Here is a 12,917-nt window from a genome sequence, read left to right on the forward strand (position 1 = left end):
GTCAGGAGTCTGCATCATGATCATTTCATGATATATACAAATATTGAATCATTATGTGTGCACCTGAAAGCAACATGACGTTACATGTCATGGATACCTAAACAAAAAGTGATTTTTTACAAACAAACAAAAAAACCCCCACAAAACAGAGAGAAGGATACAGTAAGGTTTATTACTCACATAATGAAGCCTTCTTAAAAAAAAAAAAACTGTTATCTCACGAGCAGGTCCAAAAGCAGAGCCTGGAGATAACAGATAAAAGAGACCAGTTAGGCTTTTCTTGAAATTAGGGGATCTGCTTGAGTGAATGTTCCCTTGAATGTTCCTGGGATTTGCATGGTTGGAGTTTCCTACTCCTGCCAAAGGAGGGAGCACCCAGCCTTTCTTATCAGCTTAGCCAGTTGTGGGGCAGAAGACACAGGGCTTGAAAACTTTCAGCAGTTAAATGTCAAAGATGAAGTCAGAGTTTGTTAAGATGCCAGAAGACAATGGCCCTTAAGGGCCTTTGCAACCACTGCTTTCTCTCCGATGAATCATCTTTGATCCAGTGTAACAAAATGTGGGTGGTTTCTTGTATTCTGGACTTATGGTGTAAGCTGACGGGACCTTGTTTTAAGTACTTAACATTCTAAATTCAGAGAACCACCGGAAATTGGAATTGTTGAGAGGTGCCGGTTAGAGAAAGGACACACGTTAACCCTGCTCATTCATCCCTACCAATTACTATAGAATGAACATTGGAAAATAATACTATGGTTGACATGTTGCAGAGATTGCTGTTCATGGAAAGCCTCCCCACTTTGGGGACATGGAAGGGGGCTCTATGAATTTTATTTTGAAAGTTTGGTAAAGGCTTCAAGAAGAGGAAACAGTTTTCATTCTTTGTTTATACATGTGCTTGGAACAAGGATTGCTGAAATTCTCCTGTGCTAAATGAACAGAAGGAAGGAGAATTGGAAAGAGAAATGAAGAGAGGGGGGAGAGAATGTGTGTATCTGTGCGTATGGGTAAGCTGCAGACACGAGAAGGAGCAGAAACACCTTCTCCAAGGATACAGGGGAAGCATTCTGCAGGGTCCCACGGGACCTCGAAGGGCAAATACAATTGGGGGATATAGCCTTGCCATGACACCTATAGATTTGAGGAGTGAAGGGGCAAAAGGGACATTAAACATTAAAGGAATTCATCAGCTAAGGGTCAGCTGAGAGATGGGGCCAAACCCACAAATGTAAAAATGCCTAGGGGAGCTACACACAAATACTTTGTCATGGTTTGTTGGAGCTCATAGACAAGGGATATAATAATTATATCAAGCAAAGAAAAGACTACAATCCCACGCTAGTGAGTAAGAAAATATTGGAGTTCCCTTTCTTAACTCATGCCTCAGTACACAAAAGGAGGGAAGGGAAGTTTGGGAAAGACAGACCATAATTTTCTCTGCTTAACTCCATCTTTCATTAGCTCAAGGTAAGACTAATCTGTGCTACACAGTTGGGAAGGTGAGAGAGGAAATGTTACTGTTGAGTTTGAGAGTAAACTTTTAAATTGTAGCAAGTCAGCCTTAAATGGGAAAGTGAGGTCCTTCCAGAAACCAAGGGAGATCAGAGAAGCTTTTGAATCTGGTTTCTCATTTTGTTTTGTTTTGTTTTAATGAACCTTTAGCAGGAAATTTTATCAACATAGTACCACATGAAGATAGTTACTAAAAAATAGAACTTCAAGAAATTATTCCAGATACAGTCACATAACTGAATCATTCTGGAGCTTTCGACCTCAGTATAGGTGTTCTATCCCTGTGGGGCTACCTCTGACCATCATTGGTATGTGTTTTGTACCCTTCACTGTGGATGGTTGAGAAAGTACAGTAAACAAGTGGAATTTGAAGGTCACTGTCCTCTGTTGTGTATGTGTGTGCATGTCATTCACATACAGAATTATCCAAATATGTTTATTATGGGAAATATGATCACCCTCCACCATGGGGTGGTTTATACTAAGAATAGTAGGCTATAGAATAAAAATTAAGAACATCAATATTTGTTAAAGAACTGTTCACACAGAAGTGAGAGGAAGCACATTTAAAAGTCGCAGGTGTGACCAGAATAACATGGAGACAAACTCAGAGGAGAAAGGGAAGAGTAAAGAGTGTAAAACCTACCAAAAAAGATTACCCTAAGATAAATACTAAGATGTTGCACTGATGGTAGCATTTCAGATATCCGAGTGTCTTAAGCTATTTCTGTGACATTTATGGAGAAGGAGTTTGAATAATAAATGGCTGTGGAGAAAAGCTGTTGAACACTAGCCATAGGAAAATGGAAATCCCTATATATATATATATATATATATATATATATATATATATATCCTTTGCAATTGTCTTATAAACATTAACAGAAAACTAAACAAGTGGAAAATATTTCATCTACCTAATTTTAAAAATTATCTCAGCCGAAAAAATGTAAAAAAAAAATGGCTATCTATATAAAAGATAGTTCCTACCTGTTTTGCAATTTATGACATCATTTCATTATGACAACTGTGAGAGCAATAATGCAATGCTGTCGGAGCCATTTTCCAGATTTGGGACCTGGGTGACTGACTGTACAACCTATGGAAGACATTTCTCTTTTCTAGATCTTAGTTTATGAATCTAGTCAATTTTGACTAAAGCTCTAGACTTTACACATTTTTATTTTACTCACATGTCCACAAATAATTTCTATTCACACGCAGTGTAGGAAAAATAAACCACCTGTGTTTCCAACACTCTTGTCCCACGTAAAAGCTGTGTAACTTTGGACAATTGACATATGCTCTCAGTGTCTCAGTTTCCTTGTTAAGTAAGTCAAAGGAATAATAATAGTCACTCTGTAATGTAATGAGGACAAATAAGATATTATATACAAAAACTTTCACAGAGTGTCTGGTAAAAGGTGATTTCTTAGTAAATGCTATCTATTATTATAATTGCTTGTAATTCTAAAATGGCCTATGTTACATTTGTGTAAATGTATGTCTATATGAGTTTATATGTGATAGGCATATAGTGTATAAAGAGAGATAAATATATCTATAGTCCTTTTTTAGAGTGTAGGAGCATATATTTCTTTTAATATATTTAACAACTTTGAACTTTATAAAATCATTTCCACAAAATCCATATGCGTAGGGATGAAACTTAAAACATAGAATTTCTAGCTCTCGAGGATTCCCACAAGAGGGGAAAAAGATTCTCTTCGTGACTGGAAAAATAGAAGCACTTTGAGACAAACATGTGCTTCAGACTATAATCCACTTTCCTTTCCTACCATGGCACAGACAGCATTATGAACCAGAAAATTGTTTGAGCAGCCACAGATAAGGAATTACAAATCTGGAGGTTCAAGAGTTGTATAAAGCAGATGTAAGGTTAATTTGCATGGTTTAGTTCCCTCCCAGATTTTTTTCAATATATTTCAATGGCTTAAAACTCTGAAAAACTGATAGGAAATAAAAAGGTTTCTATAGGCTCTCTGATTTCTTGCTGACTCAGCTGTCTGAAGGCAAAGCCAATTACTATGGCTTGCATTTTCTTGTGCAGAAACCAGAACATACTCATAGTTAAATAGAGTCATTAAATATTTAGGGGAGGGAGAAAAGTTTTATGAATTGAGATGATGACAACAAAAAACTATGTATGGGTATTTTCCTCTTAAACAACAAGAAAACACTTTTCTGAGAGTAACTTGAAAATCTCAAGCATGAAATATGATTTGATTTAATATCCATTTAATGATTTTTTTATATTTTATTTTTTTATTTTATTTTATTTTATTTTTAATTTTTTTAATTTTTATTTATTTATGATAGTCACAGAGAGAGAGAGAGAGAGAGAGAGGCAGAGACACAGGCAGAGGGAGAAGCAGGCTCCATGCACTGGGAGCCTGATGTGGGATTCGATCCCGGGTCTCCAGGATTGCGCCCTGGGCCAAAGGCAGGCACCAAACCACTGCGCCACGCAGGGATCCCCATTTAATGACTTTTTTAAATGTTGATTTTTTGGTTGGCATGTAAGAAGAAATATCCTCTGATATAAAGCTAAATTTTATCCTTGGCGTAATAAAAAAACCAATATGGTCTTCTGAACAAAGAACTAGCTGAACAATTGGGATTCTATTATTGGCCTCACCAGTGACTTACTTGCTCAGTGACCTCGGACATATCGCTTAAATGGCTTTGTGCCTCAAGGTTCCCAGCTGTAATATAGAGATTATAATGCCTGCACCTACTTCATGGGACTGTAGAACTATTTCAGTTGAGTTTGTTTAAAACCCCAAAGGTTTTTGAAACTATCAGAAATAACAGTTAAATTCAAACAAGGTTGTATTTCATTAATTTCTTTTTACTGTTTGATTTGGCTTTCTTGTAGTCTTATATAATCCTTTTTGTACTAAAATAAGTCACTAGGATGAAATTAATAGGTAAAGATTTTCATGGGATATTAAGGAACAATTTTAACAGTGAAGGGAAATTAAGAATACACTTCTGAGATCCACTGATATAACTTCTACTCCTTGGCATATTTAACTCATGATTCAAAAGAGAATTGTAATATGATCATGTAACTTGGAACTTCTCACTAAATCTATAATTGGCAATTTTCTTTTTTTTAATATTTTATTTATTTATTCATGAGAGACACAGAGAGAGAGAGAGAGAGGCAGAGACACAGGCAGAGGGAGAAGCAGGCTCCCTGCAGGGAGCCCAAGGTGGGACTCGATCCCGGGACTCCAGGATCACGCCCTGGGCCAAAGGCAGGTCCTAAACCAATGAGCCACCCAGGGATCCCCTCAATCGAGATTTTCTCATACTGTCTCTATAAATGCACTGATAATGCATCTTCATTTCTCCAAATCCAGAAGACCTATTAAAGCCCTGTTCAAATGCCATGTCCTTCTAGATTCCTTCCCTCTTTGTAACACTATGTGTCATCCAATAAGGAGTTCTGAATAGTAGGAGGACTTGAGTAAGAGAGATAGCTCATTTTTTATATTCCTGACGTTTCATGATTTCTTACAATTATAAATACATTTGCATACAAATATATATGTATACGTTTATTATTTATTCAAAATTATTCTTGAAAAGAACTTTGAAAAGTTCTTCTCGAACTCCAAACTAGAACTCACTACTCCAACCACAGAAATATCTTATTTGCTCTGTTCTCACAACACTTCTTAGAGTCTTAGACTTTTGCATTTTTACGAAAACTTAGAATCAAGGTACGGTCGACATTTCTCACCTGTAAGTGAAATAGTCTCAACTTAATAATCCTTCCTCCTGCCATATCCCTTAGTCTATTTGGTGTCATACTTTGGTTTTTATTCTTTGTTTTGTTTTTACATATTTAAGCTTTTTATCGTTGATTTAGCTTCTTTTGGTCTCCAATATCATGCTGAAGTGCTGTCTAGTGTTCCTATGTGCAAAAGTGTACAATGTGTCTTACAAAGAAAATACATGTGGTAAGCTGCATTCAGACAAGAGTTATAGTGCTATTTGCCATTAATTCAAAGTTAATCAATCAACAATATATATTAAAGAAAGTATTTTTAAAGAGAAACATAAAACAAAGTTATATATTGATCAGTTGATAAAGATGTTGTGATCAGTTCTCAGGAATATATCCCTGCATTATCCTTAGGAAAAGTGGTTCTGTATTTGCTATTTTGGCATGTGTGGTCACTTTATAGAATATAACTACCCACCAATAATAAGAAATGGCTGTGCCTATTTTGTTTGTGTACAAACACTGCCTTCAGCAATATTTTAAAATCTCCCTTCTAATTCCACAGTAGTGCCTGTCTTGTGCACATTTCCAATTTTATGGTCATTTCAATTATAAACAAAAATTTGGCCAACTTTAAAGCTTCAGTTTCATATTCGTTTTAATGCTTGCCTCCTTCTTTCCCACAAAACTAGCCAGATAGCTATCCCAAGAATGAAACTGAGGCATACATCTTTTACTTTTTGTTATCTTGATATTCTGAGCCGCCTTCCGTGCCAAAATGGAATAGGACATGTAGTTACTCATATGAATATTGCTGTAGTTTTCTTTTCTTCACCCTGCTGCTCTTGTTAAGACTAACTGGTCATTGATACTGTTTCTGTGCAGCATGCAAATGCTGGCTCTCTTTTCACATCCAATATTGCACTCTGCACTCTGCATGTGATTATATCATTGTACACCAAAACAAATAGCCACATGTCTTTCTTCCTCAAATCATGTCATTCTTTAGATCTGGTATATGTGATATTCTATTATTTCTTCTTTTAATAGCTACCGTAGTAATCATTAATGTTATTGTAGATTTTTGCTTTCCCTCTTTTTGGGAAAATGATAGTATTATTCTTTGCCACTCCACACATTATATGAAGTCATGTGCTTCTTAGAGTAGAAACCTCTAAGAAGTAGGACATAATTTGCAATGTCCCCTTTCACTACCACAGCAATCTACATCTCACTGCAGACAGTAGAATCGTCACCAAATTATATTCTTGATGGAGTATAATGTTGAGACAAACCTCCCAGTTGATAGTATCAAAAGTAAAGTGGTGCCTTAAAAAATAAAGTATGTGGCATTGGCTTATAAATTCTCCAGATTGTAAAAGACAACGTTAATCAGAAGTTAAAGACTGCATTGGTGAAATATTTGATAAAATTGTTTTTTGAAGTAATTTACAAGGAAGACTGGATAACTAAGAAATGTTTAGATCTAAAGATTGGCATTGGTAGTATGTTTCAGTTTGGGGTGATTTCTTTAAGAAACGTATTTTGAAAAAAAGAGGCAAACTGAAAAAAAGTGGCCAGTTTGCAAGTAGGAATAAAAAATAAAATAGAGATTTCAGAAACTCAGTGATTTCAAATGTTGAAAAAATTTACCGAATTAAGACCCCAATACAAAGAGATAACACTGAGAAAACATTTTGACTCAGAAAGGCAGATCAGTGTTCAGCCTTGGTAATTTTGGTCTAGCAACGACGATGTGATTTAGCTGAATGTGAAGTTCGTAAAAGATACACATGATTGGCTCCTCCAAGTCAATAAGAGCTGGCTCTAGCATCCCCCCTGTCTCTCATCTTCCAATAAGCTATCTTTGGCTTTCTCTCATAGTCATAGAAGGAGTTCCAGAAAATAGGCAGAAGTATTCAATAACACTTGAGGCCTAAATGCATAACTGATCCACTGTGATTTCCCTTATATTTTATTGCGCAGAGCGCATCACAAGGATGTGAAAAATCATGAATGTGGAAAATGATTCCAAATCATAAATGTGGAAAGTGATTCCAAACCATGATATGAGTTTCCATAAAGTCCTATTACAATGCATACACATTTGCTAAATCTAATAAATGTTACTTAAGGCTACTAATAGGAGAGAGAATTAAGAAAGAAATATTAAATGGTAATAGTTCTAGTTTTTATTTTTTGTGATATTTCAATTACAACAATATATATTCCATCTAAGCTGTGAAAGATGAAGAAATTTACAAAATTTCATTTTACCCATTAATCATCTGCCAACCATTAAACTTAGTCTTGTAAAAGTTGTTACATTTTTATTTTTAAAGACTGTTTTTAGATAGATTTGCTTTGGTAACAAATAGCTCCCAAACTTCAGTGGCATAAAACATTACTTTTAGTAATTTTAAGCACATTTACTTTTAGTCAGGAGCTATATGTTTGTATGCTTTATATGCCTTTCCATTACGGACTGTGATTAAAGGAACAATCTCTGCTTGGGACATCTCTGTTGGCAAAAAGACAAAGCAAGATAGCTGGTAGAAACTTAGAGTTACCTTTTCTACTCAAGTGTGTTAAGTCATATCTGCTCCCGATTAAATTGACAGCTTGTTCTTGAAAATAGTAACAGTGACAATAATAATACAATAAAAAATGAACTTATTTCCTTAAACTAAAATATTATGGTGAATTTATATCAGATAGTCATAATAAGTAAGTATTTTAGGGAAGAGTAAGAGTGATAAGCTTATAGCAGACAATGGCTCATAGAAATCCTGAAATATTTCTGGAAAACATAAGGGAGGGAATCAATATTGGGGTAGGCCATTTTTTCCTCCTTAGAAATAGCTCTCAGATCTTTTCTTCTTTATCCTTGTCTCCAGTCTCTCGAAAGTCCTTCTTTTTGTACAGTAACCCTTGACGTATCTTAAAAGGACAACAGAAAGCAAGGACCCCGAGTTTACATCCACATAAACCTAAAACTCTTCATACATTTTTCAAACACCATGACACTATATAATCTCACATTACCTAAACTTCATCACTAGGAAATAAGGATTCCATTAATTTGCTATTCTAATTTGTGAAAGAAACATATTCCAATAGGTCTACAACTGAAGTTCCAAATTCAGCTGCAACCTTATGCATCTAAAGACTAAGGGGAGTTTTATTAGTTTCTTAGGGCCACTGTAACAAACTACTAAAAATTGGGTAGCTTAAAACAACAAAAATTTATTTTCTCCTAATTCAGAAGATTGGAAGTTCAAATTAAAGTGTTGACAAGATTGGTGGTGACCGGAGGTTCTCTCCTTGTTCCTGGTGGTTGCTGGCCATTCTTGAAATTACTTGACTTGTAGATATATCACTCCACTCTCTGCCTTTGTCTTTACATGGTGCTCTCCTTTTGGATTTGTTTATGAATCTCTTTCTTCTTATGAGAACACCAGTCATATTGGATTTAAGCTCCACCTTAATCCACTATGTTTTCATCTTAACTTGATTGTATCTACAAAGACACCACTTTCAAATAAAGTCACCTGCATGGGTTCTGAGTGGATATATATTTTGGGAGATTACTATTCAAGCCAGTATAGGAGGCTCAACCAAATCTATTCAGGATAAACTCAAAGACCCACATCAAGACCCATTTTAATCAAACTGCCAAAAGCCAAAACCAGAGAATCTTGTAGGTAACAAAAGAAAAATGACTTATCATATATAAGGGATCTTCACTAAAATTATAAGCAGATTTCTCACCAGAAATTTTGGAGGCCATAAGAAAGTGAGCTGATATATTCCAAGTTCTAAAAGAAGAAAAAGTATAAACCAAGAATAATATATCCAGCAAAATTGTACTTCAAAAATATCATAAATTAAGATTTTTGTCTTATAAAAATCTGAGGGAATTTGTTACCACTACACATGCTCTGCAAGAAATACTAGAGTCTTGAATGTCAAAAGGAAAATATAATAGATGGTAACTGAAAGATGTATGAAGAAACAAGGATTTCAGGAAATATAAATATATAAGCAATTACAAAAGCTATTATTACTGTAACAATAGTTGGTAACTTTACTTTCTGTTTTTTGTAGGAATAAGAAATGAAAACTTTTTAAAATACTATTATTAGTCTAAAAGTATCATTGGAAGTTTGGTTTGTAATTCCACATTTTGTTTTCTACATAATTTAAAAAAACTGGTGAATTAAAAAAATATCAACTTACGGTTTTGGATATACAGCATATAAAGATGTAATTTTGTGACATCAGCACCTGAAAGGAATAGGGATAGAGCTATAAAGGAGCAGAGCTTTCATATAGTATTGACAAATTCAAATTAGCATATTATTATAGTTTCAGGTATAATTTTAAATATAATCCTCATAGTATTCACAAAGAAAATAGCTTTAGAATACACACAAGAGGGGGTTAGACAGGACTTTAAATGTTTCACTAAAAGAATCAACTAAACATGAAAGAATATGGTAATGCAAGAAATTAGGGACAAAAAAGCTATAAGACATATTTGATGTAAATCAAATAGCAAAATGACAGAAGTCTTTATCAGTAATTACATTAAATATAAATTGATTAAATTCTCCAATCCAAACATAGAGAATGGCTGAATGGGTTAAAACATGGTTAAACTATCTGCTGTCTATAAGAGACTCACTTTAGATCCAAGACACGAACGTGTGGAAAGTGAAAAGATGGAAAAAACCCTTGCAAATAGTAACCAAAAGAGGAGAGGGTGGCTATAGTAACACTAGAAAAAATAAACTTTAAATGAAAAAAAGGTAATAAAAGTTAAGGGACATTATATATTAATGTTCATACGGCATGATACAAAATTATAAACATTTATATACCTAATAACAATCAAAATATATAAAGCAAGGTTGTCTTCCCTTGGTAATCTAATCTTTCTTCTTGGAAGAAGCCTTAAAGAAATAGTTTTGCAATAATAGTTTGATGCTTTAATACTTCACTCTCAATAATGATTAGAAAAATCAGAAGAGATTTCTCTGGAGAGGGAAGAAGGAAATAGAGGACTTGAACCACACAACTAAACCAGTTACATCTAACAAACATATATATAGAGTTCTCTACCCAACAACAATCATTCTTTTCAACTGTACATGGGATATTTTCCAGGAAATTGGAACCCTTGTGCACTGTTGATCAGAATGCAAATTTGCACAGCCATTGTAGATAAACAGGGAGGTGTGTATGTGTGTGTGTTTTAAGATTTTATTTATTTATTCATGACAGACACACAGAGAGAGAGAGTGAGAGAGAGAGAGGCAGAGACACAGGCAGAGGGAGACGCAGGCTCCTTGCAGGGAGCCCGATGCAGGACTTGATCCCAGGACTCCGAGATCTTGCCCTGGACCGAAGGCAGGTACTAAACCACTGAGACACCCAGGGATCCCCTCAAGATGGTCAATTTTAATATATCATGTATATTTTACCACAATTTTAAACTGGAAAAAATGATTATTTACCGTTAAAGCAAAAATAATAACAATGTGGTGTGGAGTTTATAACATATGGGGAAATAAATGTGTGACAACAATAACAAATGGCCATGAGGATAGAAATGGAAGTATACTATTATAAGGTTCTCACACTTTACATGAAATGGTTTAATATTACTTGAAGTGTTGAAACGTTAAACATATATACCATCAACCTGCAATCACTAAAATAAGTATTTATAGTTAATTGGTGAACAAAAGTGATATGTGAATTCATAAAAATATCCAATTAGTATAAATTAAAGAGAAGAAAAAGGCAACAAAGAACACATGGAAAAATGGAAACAAAAATAGTAAGATTTAAACCTTGAATGGTTAAACATAACACTACTGTGTTATCTGAGACATATACCTGAGAGGAAAAAAAAAGCAATACCTATACAAAGATTTATATGCAAATTGTTTGTAGTTTTATTCATAATATTCATAATATTATTATTCATAATATCTTAAAACTGAGGGGCACTTGGGTAGCTCAGCGGTTGAGCATCTGTCTTTGGGTGAGGTCATGATCCTGGGTTCTTGGGATCAAGTCCCACATCAGGGTCCCCCCAGGGAATCTGCTTCTCCCTCTGCTCATGTCTCTGCCTCTCTCTCTCTGTGTGTGTCTCTCATGAATAAATAAAATCTTAAAAAAAATAAGACACACACAAAAAAGCATATACTATAGGATCTAACTAAAGAAAATTTTAGAAAATTCAAACCAATAAAAGATGTCAGAAATAAAATCAGTTATTGCCTAGGAAAGGTTGGAGGTAGCTTGGTTGGGAACTGTGATTACCAAGGGAAGACACAAATTTTTGTAGGTTATGGAGATGGGTTCAATATCCTGATTGTATTAATTGTTTCACAGGTTTATATATTGTCACAACTTACCAAATTCTAACTATAAATTAGACTTTATTGTAGTTAATTACATCTCAAAAAATAAAACTAGCATAAAGGCTGAAACAGAGACATTAGCAATCCCATTTTAAACAACAAATATAAAGATTAAAAAATTACCTTTTATTATAAGACATAGTTTACATATGTTTTCTCTAACTAGAATTCCTATATGCAACATTCCAGAGAAGCTGTGTTAAAAGACACTGTGTTAAGAAGTAATGTCTAAAAATTTGTCAGTCTATACCATCTGTACCCATTGTATAAACATCTTTCTGTTAGATAACTTGAAGATTTATTATGGAAGCAGCAAATATAGTGCATGTTCACCAAAAATGTATCACATACTGTAGGAGAAGACACAGGCCATTGTATATCAACTAATTGGTCATGGAAAAACTATATATATTAAAAACAAAAAACTTCAACACATTAAGTCAATCATACTTTTGGAACAAGACACATTATTGGTTTCATTTTAAAATTTAGGAGATCCGTGGGTGTAAAATTCATACAATAGTGTTTCTTGTGATTCCTTTTAAAAATGCAAATATCTCCTAGGCCTGCAAATTTCCTGAAATTCAACACCTTCTGCTCTGTTGAAATACACAGATATGTTCATCTTTAATTAATAGCTCACTACAGACTGAAATTTAGTACCCTTCAATTATTATGGTTTGATTTAGAGAAACAATACTTAATTTTTTTTTTTATAGTCAAACTTATGGGCACCTGGGTAGCTCAGTCAGTTAAGCGACCTACTTTTGATCTCAGTTTAGGTTTTGATCTCAGGGTTGTGAGTTCCAGCCCTGTGTTGGGCTCCATGCTGGGTGTGGAGCCTACTTAAAAAGAAATAAAATAAAACAAAAATCAATCAATCAATAAACAGTCAAATGTATTATATTAGTGGTATATGTTATTAAAACTACCTCTCAGAATGCATGGGTTGGAAAGATAATGAAAATGTTTCCCAGTTTGGGAATTACCTCCTTGTCATACGTCAAAAAGTTATTAGAATTAATTATTAATATTAATATTAATCAATTAATATTTACTTCCATCACTTTGTTCATATCTGCATAAGTCCCTATATTGCAGATACCTTATGTAGCCTTAATCTATATCTATACCTGTATGTAACCAAGTGTGCTGGAAATCTGAGACAAAAGAATAGCTTAAAATGGATGAGCATATTTTAGTCTATATGAAAT

At 34.2% G+C, this 12,917-nt stretch overlaps 1 long non-coding RNA gene across 2 annotated transcripts in view; it reads right to left on the minus strand.

Annotated features, from left to right (window-relative positions):
• The window catches only part of LOC140596410 (uncharacterized), a 39,681-nt gene continuing 26,764 nt past the window's right edge, over nt 1–12,917 (minus strand). Inside the window, exons 4-7 of one of the 2 annotated variants that reach the window (XR_011998398.1) lie at nt 9,509–9,556; nt 9,041–9,087; nt 181–242; nt 1–63 (exon numbers count right to left, since the gene is read on the minus strand). This is a non-coding gene — a long non-coding RNA (uncharacterized lncRNA). Of the gene's footprint in view, nt 64–180; nt 243–7,438; nt 8,210–9,040; nt 9,088–9,508; nt 9,557–12,917 lie in introns of those variants that run through there. The other variant, XR_011998397.1, reaches the window with a different exon arrangement.

Source organism: Vulpes vulpes, unplaced genomic scaffold (assembly GCF_048418805.1).
Source record: "Vulpes vulpes isolate BD-2025 unplaced genomic scaffold, VulVul3 Bu000000642, whole genome shotgun sequence".
In the NCBI taxonomy this organism is placed as follows: domain Eukaryota; kingdom Metazoa; phylum Chordata; class Mammalia; order Carnivora; family Canidae; genus Vulpes; species Vulpes vulpes.